Genomic DNA, 22,371 nt, shown 5'->3' with positions numbered 1-22,371 from the left:
TTGGGCATTCTTTTTGTGTTTCAGATATGATTTCTTTGCAGTTCTGTGCTTTGTATGTGTCTTCTTATTCCTTGATCTGTCTTTTCACTTTTTATAGACATCTTTAGATGCATATAAATTTTCTTTTACTTTTATTTTCATGTGGTCAAATTTATTATTTTCTTCTTTGACTTGTGCATTTTGTGCCTTGTTTCAGAAACTGGTCTTTACCCTAATATAATACATATAGTCTCATATATTTTTATTCTGAACACATTAAAAAGTTGTCTTTCACACTTAGAACTTTAATGCCTCTGGAATTTATTTGTGTGAGTTTCATGATTTAGAGGTCTAATTTCATCCTTTTTCATATAGTTGGCCTGGTAACCAGCACTTTTTACTCAGTATTTTTTAATTTTCCAATAGATTTATTATGACATCTGTGTTATAGGCTGGGTTCCTATCTATGTGCAGCTCTGCTTTTAGGTTTTATGGTTTACGTGTCAACACCATATCTCTTTAATTATTATAGCTTTGTAATGTGACTTGATAGCTGGGAGGAAAAAAATCTCTTTCTCTTATTCTTCTTTTAAGTCAGCCTAACTGTTTTTGCCTCTTTACTCTTCTATATTAATTTTAGAGCCAGCTTATTAATTTTGATGAATTAGAGTTTGATTACAATTACCATAAGTTATAGATTAATTTGTAGATAACTGCTATTTTTATGATATTAGACCTTCCCACTTATAAGCTAAATATCTCTGTTTATTTACATGCTTCTCAATACAGTTTCATGATGTTATGTTAGATTTATACCTAAACAACTTATGGGATTTTTCTTTCAGAAATGGCATATATTTAATACTATATTATCTGATTGGTAATTGCTAATATATGAGAATCTCACTGATTTCTGTACATTATATATCCTATACCCAGCTGCTAACTGCTCTTTTAAATCTAATAGTTTGTGTTTGGGTTCTTTTGGACTTTTTCTCATACATAATAATATCATTTGTAAAATTTTTTCTTTCTAATCTCCACACTTAATTATTGTTTTATTGTACTGAACTTCTGATACATTTGTTGAATAGAAGCCATGAGAGTAGAAAACCATGTATTATTTCTAATTAAAAGAATCACTTCTAATAATTCCATGTTAAGTATGATGTTTGCTATAGGGCTTTTAAATTGTAGGAAAATATAAATAATATAAAATTTACCATTGTAACTATTTTGAGTATATAATTCAAGGGCATCAAGCACATTACCAGTGTTGTGCAACCTTAATTATTATCCATCTTCAAAATTGCTATGAGTTTTTGGTAACCATTTATTAGGTTAAGGAAAACCTCTTCAAGTGTACTTGTTGCTCTGGTTGTTACTGTATGAAACTTGAAACTGTATGAAACTATGAAAATATATGAAAAAATTTTTTTTGCATCATCACTAAAATAATTTTAATTTTTAATATGTTGATTCACCAATGTAATTTTAAAAAATTTAAATCATGAGCTATGTCATATATATTATAAATGTCTTTAATAGTAGATGGGTTATGTAATATGAAACATACTTGCTTTTGCAGGATTGACTTTCATTGATTACAAAAAACAGGACAAAATTCATATTACTAGATTCATTTGCTCATACTATGTTGTGAACATTTGCATCTGTGTTCATAAAGAGGAGTGGTCTGCACTTTGCCTTCCTTTCATTTGACTTTGCTATTAAGATAATATTATTGTCACAAATTTACTTGAAGAGTCTTTCCTCTTCCTCTAATATCTTTAACATTTTGTGTTAAATTGTGTTAAGATTAAATTATCTGCCTCTTATAGATTTAGTAAAACCCATAAAACTATCAATGATTGATGGGTTTTTGCTTATTTGTTTGTTTTTGTGTGAGTACATTTTCAGTTACTCTGTTAGTTTCTTTAATGGTTACATAATATCTCTTTGGAATTTCCATTTCTTTTTTAGATGATTTTGGTGATTATATTTCTCAGAAAATCGCCTATTGCATCTTACTCTTAAAGTTTATTGCATACTTGCATGCATTTGTAAATAGTGTCTTTTTATTACACGGTTACCTTATTTGTGATTTTACCCCATCTCCCTCCCTCTGTCCCTCCTGTTTCCTCCTCTCCTCTCTCTCCCCCTCTCACACTGGCACAGATATGTCTGTTTTGTTTTTCTTTCCAAAGAATCATCATTTAATTCCCTTCATTCTCTGTTTCTTTGACTTTCTGTTTCATTTATTTTGCTTCTTCAGTGTATCATTATCTTCTATGTTTTGGGGATTTACTCTTTTTTTTTTAAATTTTTCTACCATTTTGTGTTTGATGCTTAACTTTTTCAGCTTCATTTGTATGTAACCATATATATATATATATATATATGATTTCTCCCTACATTCCAGTTTATCTTTGTAAATTTAATATAGTTTCATTGTTATTCAGCTCTAACAGTTTTCTAACTTTCACTTTTTTTTTTTTGGATCTGTAAATTTTTAAATAGTGCTTTAAGATTTCCTAATCTATGGGTTTTGAGGCTATCTTTTTATTATTATTATTATTATTGATATCTAGCTAAATGACAGTGTTGTCTATATGACAAATGTGTTTTAATACGTGTGGAGACTTGCTTTGTATTCTAGTATTTGTCTCTGTGGTTTTAAAAGCAAGTTTTATTCTCTAAAAGCTGAGTGTAGAGATTAATATATATCCATTGGATCAGGTGTGTTTATTGTGTTTCAAACTCTTTTTCTTGGTCTATTTTAGATGTCGAGCTCTCACCAGGCTTATGTATTTTTCCATTTTTTCATGTCATTCACCTTGTTTTGCTTTCTATATTGTGAAGCTATGTTACCATGGACATTTCTGTTCAAGGGTGGTATAGCTTCCTAATAAACCATTCCTTTTATCTTTTGTGTACTAACCCTCTTTATATGGAAGTGCTTTATGCTTTAATGCCTCTTTTGTTTGCTAATAGCATAGGATTAGAACTTCTTCTTTAGATAATATTTCCTAGGCACATTTACCCCCACACACACACATTTTTGACTTTTTGTCATTATGCATTACAATTATAAATAGAATGTAGCTAGATTTAAAATTTTATTATCTCTATTATTGACAGATTTAATCTTAAAATTTATTGTGCTTACCAGTAAGTTTGGATGCATTTCTACTATCATTTTATGTTTTCTCTTCCCCATGTTTTTTCTTTTCTTTTTTCTTTCTTTTTTGCCATCTATTATATTCATTCTCTTTCCTCCATTCCCTTTTCCCCCTTATTAGTATATTAGTGTATTCCACTAAAGTATACATTCTGTTTCAGTTGGTCAGGATTTCTTCCTTCCAGGAAGATCTGTTATTCCAGAACAAACAAGGCCTTAGGACCTCTGACTTGGATTATATCTCATCTCTTTCATGTAGTATTTTCTAACATTTTAGTTCTACTGTGTTCTTAACCTACCAAATATATTATTATTATTATTGCTGCCTATAGTAAATGAGATGCTTACTACTTTGTTTACTTACCATTGCCATTTTTAAAACTATTGTTTTTGGTTCTACAGTATATTAGAAATCGTTTTCAAGAATGATCTTGGAGTGATAAATTATCTCATTCTTTATTTAAATTCTTATTCAATATGTACTCTACAGTGATACTTTAACTTCATACTATCCAAATTTATATTTAAAAAATCCTATTCCATTGTCTTATGACTTTTAGTTTTACATCTTTATAAGTAGTCTGACTTTTCATTCCTCTCTGATGGTTTTTAAAATGTGTCTCTTTAATGTTCTGATGTATCACTGAAGTGTATTTAGATTTAAATGTATTTCTGTTTGTGTACTTTATTCTATATAATTTCCTTAAGCATATTACAGTTCACTAATTTCCTTTTGTGTCTAGTCTGCTTCTTAAAGAGTCCACTGAGATTTTTTTTTAAGTATTGCATTTTTGAAAAAAATCAAGTATAGTTGATTTACAGTTTTATATTATTTTCAGGTGTGCAGAGAATCCATTACAATCTTAATAAGGTTGTTTTTTGTTTGTTTGTTTCTAGAAGTTTTATTTGCTTTTACTAAAAATCTGTATTTTTTTACATAGAGCCTTATTCTTAAGTTTCTACACATGATAATCAAGGCCTTTTAAGACTATTTTAATAGTTAACTTTCTGAAGGTACCAATCCTGTTGTTTCTTGTGTCTGCTTTCTTTCCTGGTTGGTTATTTCTCATGTGTTTTGTCATTTTTGACTGTGAGCTGATCTTTGCTATTTATTATTTTTGTGGGAAGAGATTAGAGCCTGGGTTTCCCCTCACAATAGACTTACACTTGGGCTTCGATCATGTGTCCTATTGGTATTGACTGCCTGGGAATAATTGTTATGTAAGCTTTTGTATTTAGGAGTCCCTGCATTGTATAATTAGAATAAATATTTTTCCTAAGCAGCATGTAGTTTAGGCTTAAAGTTTTCTCACACTAATATTCTTTATCCCATTCAGAGTCCTGGACAGCAGCAGATAGGATTTTACACTTAGCCTATAAATGTGCAAGTGGGCTTTTAGTGTCTTTTCTTGTAAGTTCTTTTGCATTTAAACACACTTGTTTTATTTTATTATTTCATCCGGCATCTCTAAGTGTTTAGAACAAACCAGCTTCTATCTTTGCCCAGTGTACCATCTTATAGTTTAGTGTATCAGCTGAGGACTTCAGAACCATCACAGGAAAGCACTGGAGTACAGTGGTTTAGTGTGGGGCCTATGGAGTCAGAGGGTTCAGAGTGTGAGTCCTAATGTCATGAACTGCAAATTGTGTGACCTGGAGTAAAAACCAAAACTCTGAAACTCAGCTTCTTCCTGGGTAATTTGGGGGATAATAATAGTGAGCATAGCATTGACTTTTTGTAAGATGTAAGTGGGAAAATTTATGCTATGAATTTACATAATGCTTGAAAGAGAGTAAGTATTCAATATATAGCCACACTTAACTGAAAGTAAAAGTCGCGCAGTCGTGTCTGACTCTTTGCGATCCTATGGTCTATACAGTCCATGGAATTCTCCAGGTCAGAATACTGAAATGGGCAGCCTATCCCTTCTCCAGCAGATCTTCCCAACCCAGGAATCAAACCAGAGTCTCCTGCATTGCAGGTGGATTCTTTACCAGCTGAGCTACCAGGGAAGCCCATGGCAATACTTAACACAAGTTTAATACCATACCAACTTAGTATAAAATATTTTTAACCTCGAGAAACCGTTCTGTTGAAATGTCATTGTGCCTTTTCATAGTCTACCATCAATTCATGTCTATAGAATTCCCTGGAGAAAGAGGTCTCTCAGATGACCAGTTCGTGTATAACTTAAGTTCTGTTAACTATTCATGGCTCTGTGGCTCTGTCAAGTGACTCCGTTGGTTTTATAATACTCCTGAACCCTTTTGGGCAGAGGGGTATCATCTCCCCAGTCATCATGACTGCAAACTCCATGAGGTGGCCAATATCTCTTAGCAGATGATAGATGATCATACTTAGTGGAGTAAGTTAACTTTCTCATTTCCATTCTAAGTGAGAAAACAAATAGAACCAAGATGAACAACTGCTAGGGCAAGCAGTATTTTTCCTTGTTGACTTGCAGTTAGAAACCAAAGAGATGAAAACTGCTTGATGAAAATAAAGATTTCAAACTAAACAAAAGACCACCTTTCATTCACTGGGAGGTAAATGTGTTCTTGCTACATCCTGGAATCTGTGTAGGGTGCTTTAGGGAAGTCAAGGATGGATAAGATAATGAAGTAGATGCTGAGGTATTGACACCTCCCATGACTAGTCTGTTTCACAGTGTAAATTCCACACTCACAGGAGTGTGGGTTGAAAACCGATAGGAGGTTGGGAAGTTAAGAAGGCCATGTATAATTTGCTGGCAGCAGTGAAAAGATAAGATTTTTCTTTCGAAGCTTTATTTCAAGGCCACTGCCCAGCAGCTCTGTCAAAAACTATGGAGGCAGAAAACAGTAATGGTTCTAGGGTCTGAATGAGGAGAAAAACAGGGACTTGTGCTTTTCCTTTTTTTAAAATTAATAATTTTTGTGTGTTTTTGACTGCAGCAGGTCTTAGTTGCAGCACTCGGGAGCTTCAATATTCATTGTGGCATCGGGAATCTTTTATTAATAGTTGGGGCATGTAGACTTAGTTGTGGCATGTAGGATCTAGTTTCCTGGCCAGGGGTGGAACCTAGGCACCCTGTATTGGGTGTTTTAGCCACTGGCTCACCAAGGAAGTCCGTTTTCTTTCTTTTTAACTAAAATTTTTATTAATATAGAGCAAATACAGAGAAGTGTACAAACCGTAAGTTTGCTGGTTGACTAGTTTTCTCACAAAGGGGACACATGTATGTAACCAGCACTCAGGCTAAGAAGTGAAGGAACATTACCAGCCTCACAAGAGGTCCTCCACCTCCCCATTTCTGAGCACAACCTCCACTTACCATATGATAACCACTCTCTAGATTTCTAACATCGTAGATTGGTTTTACCTGTTTCTAATATCTAGTTTGTTGTTATTATTCAGTCACTCAGTTGTGTCCAACTCTTTGTAACCCAATGGAGCACAGCACATAGGCTTCCCTGTCCTTCACCATCTCCTGCAGCTTGGTCAAACTCATGTCCATTGAGTTCGTCATGCCGTCCAACCATCTCATCCCCTGTCTTCTCCTTCTCCTCCTGCCTTCAATCTTTCCCAGCATCAGGGTCTATTCCGTGAGTCGGCTCTTTACATCAGGTGGTGAAAGGATTGAAGCTTCAGCTTAAGCTTCAGTCCTTCCAGTGAATATTCAGGGTTGATTTCCTTTAGGATTGACTGGTTTGATCTTGCTGTCAAGGGACTCTCTAATTTGTGAGATGACAATTTAGTTTTTAAGATATGAGAGCTGATACATAAATTACCTTAAAGGAGGTTTCTAAGAAATTTGCTAGGGGGGAAAAAATAGGACTTTAGGGAAAAAAATTAAATCTAGCTTAGAACTTCAGTGAACATTTCTTGGTTGTGTGTCATATCCTAGACACTGGGCTACACTGTGGGGAGTTAGCAATGAATGAGGCAGACATGATTCCTTCCTCGTGTAGTTTACAAAGAAGTAACTAGGCAGTGTCAGCCCTCCTTGCTTCACGCCAGGACTAGAGAGTAAGTTTCACACAGCAGCGTGGAAGGGAGGCTTGGAGTGGTCAATAGAGGCTTCCCTGGGACTTCCTTCATGGTCCAGTGGTTAAAAATCTGCCTTGCAGTGCATTGGATGCAGATTTGATCCCTGGTAAAAAGAAGTAAGATTCCATATGCCACGGAGCAACTAAGCCCACATGCCACAACTAGAGGGTACACGTGCTGCAACAGAAAGATCCCATGTGCCACGACTAAGACCCCAGCAGAGCCAAATAAATACATATTTTTTAAAAAGAACGCTACTTGAAGAAAGCATAGAATTAAAGAGAGAGAGAGAGAGAGAGGCTTCCTAGATAAAAGTAGCATCTAATGTAAGAACACCAAGTACTGAGGAGTTAGCAAGTAGGAGTATCCAGAGAGAAGGAAGAGGCTTGTGGAGACAAGAAAAATTGTGGTTTGCTCAACAAGTTTTTACACGGGAAACTGGGACACAGAGGTGGAGGTGAGAAGCAAGGAGACGAGGACTGGGGCCCCTTTGACCCTCACAGCGCACTGGTCCTGTAAGGACTTAAGCTGCTGCCCTGACCCCAGTGTGGACCAACAGAAGTTTCAAGGAAGGGAGGAAAAATGATCAGATTTCAGATGATGGGAGAAACGACAATAATGGTGATGCTAGACCAACCTTTGAAGCAGAAACTTTTGATTCAGACAGACCATTTGCTGCACCTCTGAATGTAGCCCCCCAGCACACACACAGTCTGGTCCTCATCAGAGCCGCCTCAGCTGTTTCTTCCTCTTCATTCTCCTCCTCCTCTTTTTAGGGATTAGAAACTAACAACTTGGCTGGGGAGACTAGTGGAATGAAAAGTCAATTCGTGATTAGTTTTTTTTCCCTCATCCAAAAATTTTTGTGAGGCTTTGTTACAAATTTTTGATACGATGCTCTTATCACATCAAAATAGATTCATAAAGAATAGTCTCACTGACAGCTCTTGAAGGATTAAATTCTTTTATTCTTGTTTTCACGTGTCTCATTCTCTCTGTCTTTCCTTGTTCCATTTTATGAAGTAAAATTTATTAGAAGATGTATATATTTATTAAAGAATGAAGAAAGCATTTTGCATTTTGTATGAGCTTTGTATTCTTGGACTGCAGTATGTCAACGACGGAAATACTGTTATTTGACTTTTGTTGACGGTCCCTTTGTGACAGCAGGTAGACTTTTCAGTACAATGGCCAATAGGTTTAGTGGCAAACAGGCAGCTGAATTTGCCCTTCTGCTTTATGTTCTATGCGTGTAGAAATTTGTCAACTTTTGCCTTGGAAAGAATGAGCTTTTGCAGGATGAGTTCTCTAAAATAGTTACTAATTTTTGACTAGCTTCGTAGGTAACTTCAGGTCAGCGGCAGTGACATTCAAAAATAACACAATTCTACAGCATTTGGCGACGAGTGAGTTGGAAACTGAGTTTGGTGAAAATTACAGTATTTCAAAAATTACGCACTAAGATCTTTTTCAAAGAAAAACATCTCGCCTCCCGCAATGGAACATAGAAAACTGTGTCCATTACAAACCATTTTCAAGGCAGCGATTACTTTCCTCCACAAGCAATAGCAAACCATAGAGCAACCAGAGCACTGTGCACTTCCCACGGGAACGTGCTTCATGCGGCAGTTTGCTGGTGGCTGTTGTTAAGTGTCTTCAGATGGTCAGACATCATATAACCCTGGTGTCTACACATCTTGGTAAAACTCAGGAAACCATGTCAGGTGGTTCTAGCCATATTATAAAAGTCTTTTTGGTCTCCAACAGTCTTTGAAGACTGGCTGCTCCCAGCTCAATCTCTGTGTCCTGTTTCCAGAAGCCCTTGTTGGTTTTATATGGAAAAACCATCAAGAGGTGACTCAGTTGCTCTAAATAGAAACCATCATATTGGCAACTCCAAAAGTGGACATTTATCTGTCTATAGCATAGACAGACATATTTTAACAGAGGGACAGTATGCAGTGTTTAAAAAAGGATTTTCAAAAATATAGGGTTTATTAAGAATGCAGGAGCCTAAAAGAAAATAAGAATTTACATAAGAATGTCATTAGGGTTGGTGGTTTGGCTACTTTAACCAATAATTTTCGTCATTCAATATCCCACTGATTATTAAATTAATCTGTTATTCAAACAGCAATCTAAAACAACTCAACCCATATTTTCTGGGCATTTGTGACTGTCAACAAGCTTAACAAAATTGAATATCTAAAAAGAATGTGATGTTTTAACTATTTTCCAGTACATCGCTGTTTTTCTTGATACCCCCTCATCCTTTGATGAGAAAGGGATCCACAAAGGTTCCCTTGGAATGGGAATCAATTGAATCAATTGCTGAGTTAAATATTTTAACAATTTAAAAAATAATTAATCAGAATGAAATTAAACATGTGCCACATATTTAATGCCAGAACTTTAAAACTTTTGTCACATTTCAGTGCTGGCAAGATATTACTTTCTAAGGCAAATTAGATTTTTGTATTGTTGTTTTATGTGTCTTTGTGTGTGTCTGTCCTTTTTTTGGATAGTATTAGTCACTACTTTTCATAAGAATTATGTTGCCATCAGTTTCACTTTCGTATCTGCACACAAGTTTTGCTCATCTTCCTGGAAGCCCCAAAAGCTGTGGCTACACTTCTCTTCTCTCATCACTTCTCCCCACGCGCCTTTCATTTATCCGCTAAACTGAAAGAAAGTAATTGGTCTGGAAGCTGTGTTGACATGTTTCGTGGGCTACAGTTCAGAGAACCATAGTTCAGGGATTCCATTTTCCTACAAACGAATCCAATTTCCTGTTGAGGTCTTAGGCTGGGTGGGCGATTTTACCGCAAATTCTTCAGACTGTTCTCAGCGAGTGCCCTGCAGGTGTTGTTACCAAGTGGGTCTTCTGGAAACAACCTGTAAAACGCAACCACTGCACAAGGGGCACATGGTGTCTTCCTGGGATAAAGACTGAGAGAATAGCTTCTGGGACTGGGCTATCATCTGGGCTGCAGCACTTAAGCATGCAAGGATTTTAACCAATGGGTATTGTAGGTTTCAGTCCGCTCAGCTCTGAAAGGGCTATAATACCTGCCTCACAGGATCTGTATGTGGGGTAAAAAAAGAAAAAAATTGTAGCCCCCATATTTATCACAGTGCCCAGCCCAGAGTAAATGCTTCATAAATGGGGGATATTTTTATAGCACACCCATCTGTGTTGACAGCATTGTAGGAAAACCACAGAACTCCAGTCAGTCCCCTCTTCCAGATTTCTTAGCCTGGAAGGTAAAACTAATAGTTTCAATCAGGAAAAGTAGTTGGTGAGGTTTTTTTGCTCCAACGAGACAGTCCTAGATAAAGTAGATCTTGGAGTTTTGCCACTTCTTGGATCTACTTGAGCTCTCGGTTCATAAAAAACTTGGAATTCTGAATTAGGGACTACACATATTCACTAGTGATCAGATACTTCATTACACAAATTAGATACAGACTTTGCCAGTGGAAGTACATTAGTGTCATGAATAATATAATTTGTAGGCGTTAAAATGTAACAGTTTTTAACCACTTAATTTGTAAGCATACATTAATTTGTTGAAATATTTTTGTATCTCCTGCTCTATAGATTCTTGCCAAACTACTGTACTCAATCTTGTTTTAAATGTGTAAATAAATGTGATTCAATTTCCCATGAAATAATCATCGACCCTTTTAAGCAGGCTTTAATTCAGTTCCAAACAAGACAACTTTCCTACTCTACAGTGAAATTAACACCAAGGGTCAGGTTCTTTCCTTTAAAGACTGAGGGTTATGCACTTAATTTTTCTCCAGGTTTTCTCTTGGTGTCATTTACTCACTTAGATCTCACCATGTTGGCTGGCAATGTGCAGAGCATATATCACTGAAATCAAAATAGTTCCTCTGTCTTTGAGTTTTACAGTGTCAAGTCCATGCATCTCAGAAGGTGGTATATTGGAATAACTCCTGGATTCTAAATAGATGTGATTCTTTCCATCACCAAATACTTAAAATAGGACTCTATCAAATCTAAGTTTTTCAGCAGTGTGTCATGTAATGTTGATGACCTGCCACTCATCCTGTAATAAAGAGCTACCTTCTTTTCATATTACAATATGGAGCTAGGCTTGAATCATTTAATATTAGCTCTTAGAGTGAACAACCTAGTTAGTGCTGTATATTTTTGGTTGCTAAAAACATCTTGGCTTTAAAATTTATAAGGGAGGAGGGAGAAGTAAATGCTTGTCTTGATAGCTTTATTTTGAATTGTTGAAATATTGCCAGAAGATGAAAATGTGGTCCAAAAACATTAGAATAATTGGGATTAAAACCTCTGATTGATTTTTGTACCAGTTCTTCTGAGTCTCAATTCAGTAAATCACTTTACTGGAGACAGGACTTCTGATTCTCTTTCTCAAATGCTTAAAGAGGGAAAAGTGCCCTATTTCCAAAAGCAACGATGATTACAACTTTTGAGGTTCCAGATAGAACGGCCATTGTTGTGTAGATGTTACTATCTTTACTTGCCCTTTGATAAGCCATGTTTGGAGAGGTTTTAGTACAGGAAATGTTGTAAATTACTGTTTTCCCTCAAGAGTCCATGATGCAAAATGAGAGGGGCACATGTCTGTAATGACTAGGCAGGTCTCTACCTGACATGAATTAGTCTCACAACAATTTCCCATTTGTATGTTTCTTAATGTGTGGGAAAGCTGGGTGGGAACACATGTAAGTTTGTCTGGGCTCAGAGCACAGTGAGGCTTTCCTCTTCCATGCCGGAGGGTAGGAGACCAGCAGAGCCCAAGAGTATTTTTAGAATGTTTATTTGCATGCGGAATGGAGGAGTGCAGAGCAGTATCCACACTGTTGACGTTTGCGAGCGGCCGTTCTGCGGTGCATTGTCTCCGTCCTGACGGCTGTTTGCGCTGTGACGCCCACCTCCCCTACCTCAAAGGGCTGTCTGTGTTCCTCCCGTGGGCTTCCCAGTGCTGCACCTGAAGTGGCTTAGCAAGTTGCCAAAACCCTATAGATGTGTGTTTATTAACTCCCCAGCTTGCCCTCCATTTGTTTAGCTTGGAAAGAGTTTATATATTCCTGTGGGTATTAAAAACCCATCTGATGTATTAAAGGAGCTCAAAGGATCGAAGAAGAAATGCTGCTTGAAATGCAGCATATTGAATGTAGACATAAAACTTCTAGACACAAATCACTTTTTCAAGAGACATATTGTACACTCAAGAAGGAAATTCATTTTTTAATTATCAGCTTTTCTTTGGGACTTGGATTTTCTCTTTTTCCTCAGTTGACCTCCACTTCCCTCGTTTTAGGATTGTTTATGATTTTGACGAGAAGACCCCTTGGTGACATAAGATGAAGAAAGGCATTCACCTCGATATAGTTTTCATGCCTAAGAAGAGGTTACTCAAGAACCTTAGCAAACACAGCATCCCCTGGCATCTTTGTGCATTTGGAAGAAAAATGGGTGGAGAGGTTACAAGATGAGGCTAAGAATCACTCATGATCCATAAGTATTGGAGGTGTAAATGATCAAAGTCTGAAGGAAGTGGGATAAATTCTCAGGCTATAAGCATTATCTCAGATGTTTCTCAAACGAAACACTGATACACTGACTTTCGGGAAACAAATTACGCATTTCGCAATGATTCCATTTCTAATGAAGTACTCGCCTGTGGAATCTTAGACTATTTTGATAGATCCAAGCCTATATGAGAATATGATGACTGTTTATTGAATGCCTACTTTATGACAGGAGCTTCGTGTTCATTTTTCCACATTATTTTTCTTTCTGTTTTTTCATTTCATATGCATTTCACCAAGTAGGAATGTGAGGCTCAGAGGAGTTAAGTCTCCAGACTGGTGTTACAAAACTACTGAGTATCAAATGTGAATTGAGTCAAGGTCTCCCTGACTCTGAAGCCTCAGAGAAAATTCCTGTGGCATCCAGTTGAATGACTCTCTGTCATGGTACCAAGTCACTTGTGTAGCCACGTTTCAGACTGAGTTCATCTCATGGTCAAGGTCTGCTTTGAAAACTGGCAGTTTCACCATTCACTTGACCTATGGGAAGAAGTCTAGAAACATCCCACTGGAAAAGAGCAATATGCTTCCTGAGTGCCAGCTTCGTGCAAATATCCATCAGACGTGTTTGGAGATTCTCTCACAGTACTTAGCCCATCACTGATCAAGCATCTGTTTGTCTTCCTCTCCCATCAAATCAGATGCCATGGGCTGGAATTATGGTAAAAAATAGCTCAGGCCTGGTGTCGTGTAGACTGGGTTTTAGTTCTCAATGGGATTGCTTCTTAATTGGGTGACCTTTGCCAGCAAGTAACTTACCCCTCTTAGTTGCCACCTGCTCATTTGTAAAAATGAAGATACTAATAATGCCTACAGGGTACTGGGTTGATGTGAACATCCCAAGATATAATTATAAAAAACACCTCATCCAGTACCTGGCATTTAGTTGGCATTCAATAACTGGGATGTCTTATACTCTTATATTTCTAGTACTTAACCTAGCCTTGTGTTTAAAACAGTGCTCAGAAAACTGCTCCTTGAGACAGTTTCCCAAGTGAATGGCCTTGTAAAGTGTGAGCGACAGGGGAGAGGATGTGTGTAATTCTGGTAGCTAAGACACCTGTTATTTTGTGTGATATTTGAAAACAAGTATGTGTTTTGAAAACAACTAGAAACTCCGATTCCCACGAGTGAAAAGTGAACGCTGTGATTCTCCTTAGGGAAAGAGAAGGTGGTCCAGAGTAAGGAGAGTCCTTTCCCAAGGTCCCACGGAGAAGGAGCTGCTGATGCCAGGTTCAAAGCCCTATGATCCTTTTAGGAATCTTTCTCTCCATCAATGTTTCCTCTCCATATCTGATAATTTAAAAATAACTATTAACTAAGTACATACATAAATGAAATAAATAATGATAGAAAGTATCATACACAAACTTGGTTGTTGTTTAGTCTCTAAGTAGTGTCTAACTCTTTTGCAACCCCATAGAGCTATAGCCCGCCAGGCCCCTCTGTCCATGAGATTTTTCCATTAAGAATGCTGGACTGGGTTGCCGTTTCTTTCTCCAGTGTATCTTCCCAACCCAGGGATTGAACCCATGTCTCCTGCATTTTCATGCGGATTCTTTACCACAGATCACTAGGAAAGCCCCCACAAACTTGGTAAATAAATCAAATAGTGCGTATGGACATGATGAAAACTAAGTCTTCTCCCACCAGTGACCCTCTGCAATCTTTCTAGGAGACAGTCATTTCCAGAGATTAACGTATTCCTCCAGGGTTGTCATATGCAAATATTAGATTGGTGCAAAAGTAATTGCGGTTTTTGCATTGTTGAATTTGCTGTTTGATACTGGGATATATTCTTAAGTAAATGTGGTTATGTTGAACAGCATTTTAATGCGCATTTCTTGCTTTATTTATTTATTTATTTTTTTTGCTAGTGACTTACTACTTGCTATTTATATTTATTTTAGACTAGGGTCTAAAACTAGACTAATTTATTTTAGACTTATGGTTTAGTATTTTAGACTAATGATGTTAGACAAAAAGCAAATTTGAGTGATTTTCTTACTTAAGTTCAAAATGGGTCATAAAGCAGCAGAGATAACTCACAGCATCAACAACGATTTGTTGTTGGCCCAGGAACTGCTAATACAGTGCAGTGGTGGTTCAAGAAAGTTTTGCAAAGGAGACTAGAGCCTTGAAGATGAGGAATGTAGTGGCTGGTTGTTGGAAGTTGAAAATAACCCATTGAGAGCCATCATCGAAGCTGACCTTCTTACAACTAGGAGAAGTTGCTGATGAACTCAGCATCATTTGGCATTTGACTCTAATTGAAAAGGTGAAAAAGCTCGATAAGTGGGTGCCTTGTGAGCTGCATGTGCTAAATTGTTTCAGCTGTGTCTGACTCCTTGCGATCCTATGGACTGTAGCCCCACCAGGCTCCTCTGTCCAAGAGAACCTTCAGGCAAGAATACTGGAGTGGGTTGCCATGCCCTCCTCCAAGGGATCTTCCCCACCCAGAGATCGAACCTGCGTCTCCTGCGGCTACTGCATGGCAGGTGGATTCTTTACCACTGAGCCAGGAGGGGGAAGCCCCTGCCTCAATAAACAAAACAATGCAACAACAATGAAGCATAGAATTGTGACGTGCACTGTCACATGCACGTCGGACTGTGCTGTGCGATGAAAAGTGGATTTTATAAGACAGCCTGTGACAACCAGCTCAGTGGTTGGACTAAGAAGACATTTCAAAGCTCTTACCATAGCCAAACTTGCACCCGAAAATGATCATAGTCACTGTTTGGTGGTCTGCTGCTGGTCTGGTTCAGTATAGCTTTCTGAATCCTGGTGAAACCATTACATCTGAAAAGTATGCTCAGCGAATCAGTCAGCTAGCATTGGTCAACAGGAAGGGCCCAATTCTTCTCCATGACAACACCCGACCACATGTCACACAACCAACACTTCAAAAGTTGAATGAATTAGTCTACAAAGTTTTGCCTCATTCTCCATATTCCCCTGACCTCTCACCAACCAGCTACCACTTCTTCAAGCATCTTGACAACTTTTTGCAGGGAAATTGCTTCCACAATCACAGGAGGCAGGAAATGCTTTCCAAGAGTTCCTCAAATCCTGAGGGATGAATTTTTACACTAAAGAAATAAACAAACTTATTTCTTGTTGGTAAAAATGTGTGGATTGTAATGGTTCCTGTTTTGCATAATAAAGAAGTGTCTATGCCTACTTGTAATGATTTAAAATTCACGGTCCGAAACCGCAATTACGTTTGCACCAACCTCATAGAGAAACACAAGTATTTTAGATGTTTCACCATTCATTTCTTACAGGAACGACAGTGTTGACTATGCATACAATACCTCACCTTTTTCACTTGCTAGTTTGGAAACTATCATCATGTCATTATATAGGTTTGTCTTTTTTTTTTTTTTTTTAATGGTTACCTGAGATTCCAATTTGGAGGATGTTTTCATTTAACTTTAATTGAACTTTCAGGTTGTTCCAAAATGTTGGCTACTTGAGACAGTGTAGAAACTAATATTCTTGGGCAATAAGTAATTTATTTGTATATATGATAAATTATTAGAAAAATCAATGGGTCAAAGTTTATGTAATTTTGATAGATCCTGCAATAATGCACTCTGGATATGTCAAACCAATTTGTATTTCTACTAGTTTAGGAGAATATATGTTCATTATACTGTTAGCAACACAGTATCTTATCAAAATGTTTCACCCCTTGCCATTCTGATACCTGAAAAATGGAATATCATTGTGGGTTTTCTTTTAATGAGGTATGTTGAATACATTTCATATGTCTTAAAGCCATTTATATTTCCCTTTCTGTATACACTCTAATCATATTCTCACCTCTGCTGAAAATTCCCTGGCAGTCCAGAGATTTGGACTTCATGCTCTCACTGTGGAGGACCCAGATTCAATCCCTGGTTGGGGAACTAAGATCCCACAAGCCATGCAGCACAGCCGATATATATATATAGAGAGAGGGTTTCTCTGAAGTTTTTAGTCCTATGTTGTTGGTCTCTTCTTTTATATTGATATTATATAGTAAGAAGAGTAACTGTTTATCCTATGTATTGCATTAAAAAGTCATAATTATGTTTTAAACAGTTTTTGAATCATAATTATGTTTTAAACACTGATGACATAGCTTTTTTTTTTTACTTGAAATGTCATAAATATATTTCCTTGCCCTTAAGTATTTCTGCAACACAATTTTTAAAAATAGTCACACAATATATAGATTTACTATTTTTTAACCAACCTCACTTAGGCTGTTTGTAATATTTGCTTTATAAGAAATGCCACCATACATGGATATCTTTACTCCTAAAACTCTATGTATTTATATAACAGTTTATTCTAATATCAATCCCTACAAGTACAATAAAATAGTTAGGAACCATTCTTTGTTAAAATAAAACTTGATAAGAATCAGTTTCATAGTGTAAGTAAAAAATGTCTATTTTTCTTTTGATTCCTTTTTCTCTTGACTATTTTTGAACAAAAGCTATAACTTTTATGAAGAACAGATAATAGGTAGAACTTATTTTCAAAAAAAACTTTCTTCAGGAAGATATGACACCAGCTGACAGTAGAAACCTCAGTGGTGTGAGTTTTTATTTCTCATATTCAGGTGATAGGATAAGCCTGTTTGTAATTTAGCATAAGATATAAGAAAATCAGAAAACACATTAGTGATAGGTTTATACATTTAGTGCTTTTGTTAGTAGTTATTTATAAATCTCCTTACATTATTTTTAAAAGTTCAGTTTTAACAAAAGTTATTGCCAGTTTCTAGCAGGGTCCCAAGTTCAGTTAATTATTTCAACTTAATAATAAGCAACATCTGAAATGACATCACATGGACTTGTTGAGAGTCACAGAAAAGTGAGCTTCGGAAACACTTTTTGAATGTGTGAGCTTGGCTATAACTATTCAGGAAAATTAAAACAATATGAAAAATTGTTGAGATTAATGACTGCTGATTAAAACAGGATAAAGTCTCAGGATGTATAAAGTCACACAGTTCTCTACAGGTCTGTGTGTTCCAGAATGCTGATCTCAGTCTATAGTAAATCTCTCAAATTAATTATGTTAATACTATTGATTCCAAACATTTCCTGACTGTCCTATTCATCTATTCTTATGTCACTTGTCCATTATAAAGGACTTGGGCTTCAGATGCACGCCTCTGAAGCTCTGAAAATGGAATTGTTTTTTAAGAAAGAGGCAAAAAGAAATCAGACTTGTTTTCTATATTTTGAAACTGTGTAGGCTAGAAAAGGAATTGTTGTACAGTTAGGTTACTTTGGATAATTCTAACAGTACTTTCAAGCTAGGTCTCTACATGTTATATAAAGTGGTGAATTCAGATAACTGTCTACTAAAGATGGGTTAGGTAGAGGTTAAAATATGTTAGTGCCAGTGATAGAGCTGACTCAAAAGAAAGGTCTCAAATACACATTAGCTTGAATTCTGCACCTAACCCTGCTCTGGATACAGCATCGGTCACGTCAGGTGTTTCCTAAACTGTGGTCTCAAGTTGGTTTAAAAAGTAAATTAGGGTCAAGGTAATGGCTATTCTTTTGTCACCTGTGCTTGTGGGCAGCTTCATTAAACCATTTGTCTAAGACTATTAACCATATACTAAGTCAACTGGCCATATGGTGATTACCTCCCATCTTAGATTATTAGAATATCCCTTGTGATTGATTGATTGATTTTTGGCTGTGCCAGGTCTTATATAGTTGTGGCATGTGGAATATAGCTGTGGCATGTGAACTGTTAGTTGCAGTATGTGGGGATCCAATTCCCTGACCACGAATTGAACCCACGCCCCCTGCACTGGGAGCATGTAGTCTTAGCCACTGGACCAACAGGAAGGTCCTGTAATTTATTTTTAAGATAATCACTTAGAGCAAAGGAATTTGACTTTTTAAAATGATGTCATTTTTATACTTTGTTTTCTCTGTCAGAGTATTTAGCAGTTGTTTTTAAACACAGGACGAGGCTCATCAGAATCAGCTGGTGGTACTTGTGAAAATGTATGTTCTTGGGCCTCACACTGCACCTACTGATTCCCAGGCTCCATGAGCAGGGTCTGGGAATCTTTATTTTGGCCAGATTTTCCAGATGAGAGAGACTTTCTTGGACTTCATTGCCAGAAGCATAAACTCGGCATAGAGTTTACTGGCATAAATTCGGGGGAGAAATCAGAAATAATTAAGCAGAAAAGAAAAGGAGAAGAAAACTGAGAGTAAGGCAATGCCAGAAGTTACATGAGCATCTCTCCTCCCCAAAGATTCAGAGGTTATTCATGGCGGTGTATCACCACTGCATATTCAGGGCTGTAACAGGGAGATGTGGCTGTAATTCAACCAGGTTCAGAGAAAAATGGCTATCCCAGTATTGCAAGTTGAGTTTATGGAAAATGACTGACAGTTAAAGAGGGATGAGTAATCATAAATGAGCTGTGAATCAGGGCTTCAGGAAAGCCTGAACAGAATCCACCCAGGCATCACTGGCACCTTGGGAGGAGAGATTTCAGAGCTTGTGTTACAGAATTTTGGAGAAAGCAGGTAATAAATACCTCCCTGTAAGAAGGTATGCCAGATTATGAACAGAAGCTAAGATGCATGCAATAAGTTACTTCCATCAGTTTAGAAAGGGGAGAAAATAAACAGGAATGGAGTTCTCCAGATTACTACCATAGTGATTTTTAAAGAATGAGCCAAATTAACTGTTGAGTGTATCATGACATACATTTTTCTTCTCATTTTATTATATATCCTATTTCTTTTTATAATTTGTCTTCTGTGATGTGACTTTTTTCTTTGGAAGCAGTCTTTTTTTTCCCCTTCTAACATTAAATACATTTTAAAGCAAAAACTATGGAGTATAACAGTGCTATTTTTAAATGAAAGTAAGTATAGTTTATTAAATGCATTTATTTATGAGATTATTTGTTCTCTCTGCACACATGTGGTGGCAGACACTGTGGTAAGCAGCAGAGAGTGGGGACTGAGATTGTCTTTTTTTTTTTAATCACAGCTTCATAGTGTGCTACTGTATGGATATATGAGAGTTTATCCCCATGACTTTCTACTACTGATAGGTATTTTGGTTGTTCAGAGATCTAACCTGCATCTCCTTCATTAGCAGGTGCATTCTTTATCACTGAATCACCAGGGAAACCTTGTATTTAGAAATATTGTCTTTTTAAATAAAACATGTTGCAAATAATTTTCTGGAGTTTGCCTTTTAACTTTTTCAAGGAACTATTCTTTGATTTTTTTTTTTTAGAAATTTCCTTTATTGTTCATCTTGTATTTCTTTGATTTTTGTTTTAACTTTATATTTTCTTCTGTTTCTTTAGGGTTTTATTTTATATTTTTTCTAATTAAGGTAAAAGCCTCAATCATTATTTTTAAATAATTTTTCTTCTCTATAAACATTTAAATCTATAAATTTTCTTCTAAGAATGATAATAGTATATATTTCACAGACTTTAATATGTTGCCTTTTTACTGTCTTCTAGCTTAAAAATATTTTATAATACAATTTGTGATTTCTTTTTTGACTTATGTGTTATTTAAGGCATGTGGCTTAGTTTTCCAAATATTTGGAAAGTTTATGGATTACTTAATATATTTTATTTCTACTTCAATTCTACTGCAGTTCGAGATCATATTCTGTATGAGTTAAGTCCTTTTAAATGTACTGAAACATTTTATATCCCAATATATTGCCATCTTGGTGAATATTCCACATGCACTTGAAAAGAGTTTGTATTTGGCACTTGTTGGTTGAAGTACTTCATAAATGTCAGTCAGGTCAAGATGTTGATAGCATTGTTGAAATCTTCTATGTCCTACCTGATTTATGGTCTAATTGTTTTATCAAGTGCTGAGAAAGAGTTGCTAAAATCTCCCAACTGTGATTGTGGATTTATAGGTTTATATTCCATAAATATTTTATATTCCATAAAAATTCTTTATTCCATAAATATTTGTTTCATTATTTTGACATCTGTTATTAGATGCACATAGATAGGATTTTTATGTCCTGTTGATTAATTATCTAATTTTTACTATTAGGAAATGGCTATCTTAATCCCTGGTGATATTACCAGTCTTTAACTGATATTAATGTACCAAACCAGATTTCTTCTGCATGTTGTATCTTGTACCATTCTTTTACTTTCAACTCATCTGTGTGTTTATTTTTAAGTGCACCTTGTGGAAGCAGCATACATTTTTGGTCTTACTTTTTTAGTCCTTTTTGTTCTTGATGTTGTTTATGGTATCAGTCAGTTCAGTCACTCAGTCATGTCTGACTCTTCATGACCCATGGACTGCAGCATGCCAGGTTTCCCTGTCCATCACCACCTCCCAGAGCTTGCTCAAACTCATCAAGTTAATGATGCCATCCAACCATTGCATTCTCTGTCATCCCCTTCTCCTTGTTCTTTCAATCTTTCCCAGCATCAGGGTCTTTTGCAGTGAGTCAGTTCTTCACATCAGGTAGCCAAAGTGTTGGAGCTTCAGTTTCAGCATCAGCCCTTCCAATGAATATTCAGTACTGATTTCCTTTGGGATTGACTGGTTTGATCTCCTTGCAGTCCCAGGGACTCTCAAGAGTCTCCTCCAACACCACAGTTCAAAAGCATCAATTCTTTGGTGCTCAGCTTTCTTTATGGTCCAACTCTCATATCCATACACGACTACTGGAAAAACCATAGCTTTGACTAGATGGACTTTTGTTGGCAAAGTATTATCTCTGCTTGTTAATATGCTGTCTAGGTTGGTCATAGCTTTTCTTCCAAGGAAGAAGTGTCTTTTAATTTCATAGCTGCAGTCACCATCTGCAGTGATTTTGGAAAATAAGAAAATAAAATCCGTCACTGTTTCCATTGTTTCCCCATCTTTTTGCCCTGAAGTGATGGAACCGGATGTCATGATCTTAGTTTTTTGAATGTTGGGTTTCAAACCAGCTTTTTCACTCTGCTCTTTCACTTTCATCAACAGGCTCTTAGTTTCTCTTCACTTTCTGCCATAAGAGTGGTGTCATCTGCATATCTGAGGTTATTGATATTTCTCCCAGCAATCTTGATTCCAGCTTGGGCTTCATTCAGCTTGGCATTTCGCGTGATGTGCTCTGCATATAAGTTTGTGATATAATTCATTGTATTTTTTCGTATTTTTAATTTATATATGATAAAGTTGGACAGGGAAGCCTGGTGTGCTGCACTCCATCAGGTAGCAAATAGTTGAATATGACTGAGCGACTGAGCTGACTGACTGAAACTGATGATGAAATTTGTTATTTTTGGCATAGAATCCTATCAGTTTTGACTAATACTTATAGTTGTATATGTAGCATCACAGTCAAGATACATTAATAGCAGTTCCATTACCCTAGAAAATTTTCCTGAGATACCCCACTGTGGTCAACACCATCCCCAAAGCACAGCTCCTAGCAAACAGTGATGTTTTCTGTCCCTGTGATTTGGTCATTTCCAGAATATCACGTAAGTGAAATCGTGTAGAATGTAGCCTTTCAAATCTGACTTCTTTTGCTTGATGTAATGCAATTGAGATTTTGTCAT

The 22,371-nt window shown here is 36.5% G+C and overlaps 1 protein-coding gene across 1 annotated transcript in view; it reads left to right on the top strand.

Moving 5' to 3' along the window:
• Positions 1 to 22,371, top strand: part of CACNA2D3 (calcium voltage-gated channel auxiliary subunit alpha2delta 3) — an 838,234-nt gene that overhangs the window by 791,669 nt on the left and 24,194 nt on the right. The gene's annotated exons all lie outside the window — the stretch shown is intronic.

Source organism: Muntiacus reevesi, chromosome 4 (assembly GCF_963930625.1).
Source record: "Muntiacus reevesi chromosome 4, mMunRee1.1, whole genome shotgun sequence".
Taxonomy (NCBI): Eukaryota; Metazoa; Chordata; class Mammalia; order Artiodactyla; family Cervidae; genus Muntiacus; species Muntiacus reevesi.
Note: the sequence above shows the minus strand (reverse complement) of the source record. Positions and strands in the feature narration are given on the sequence as shown.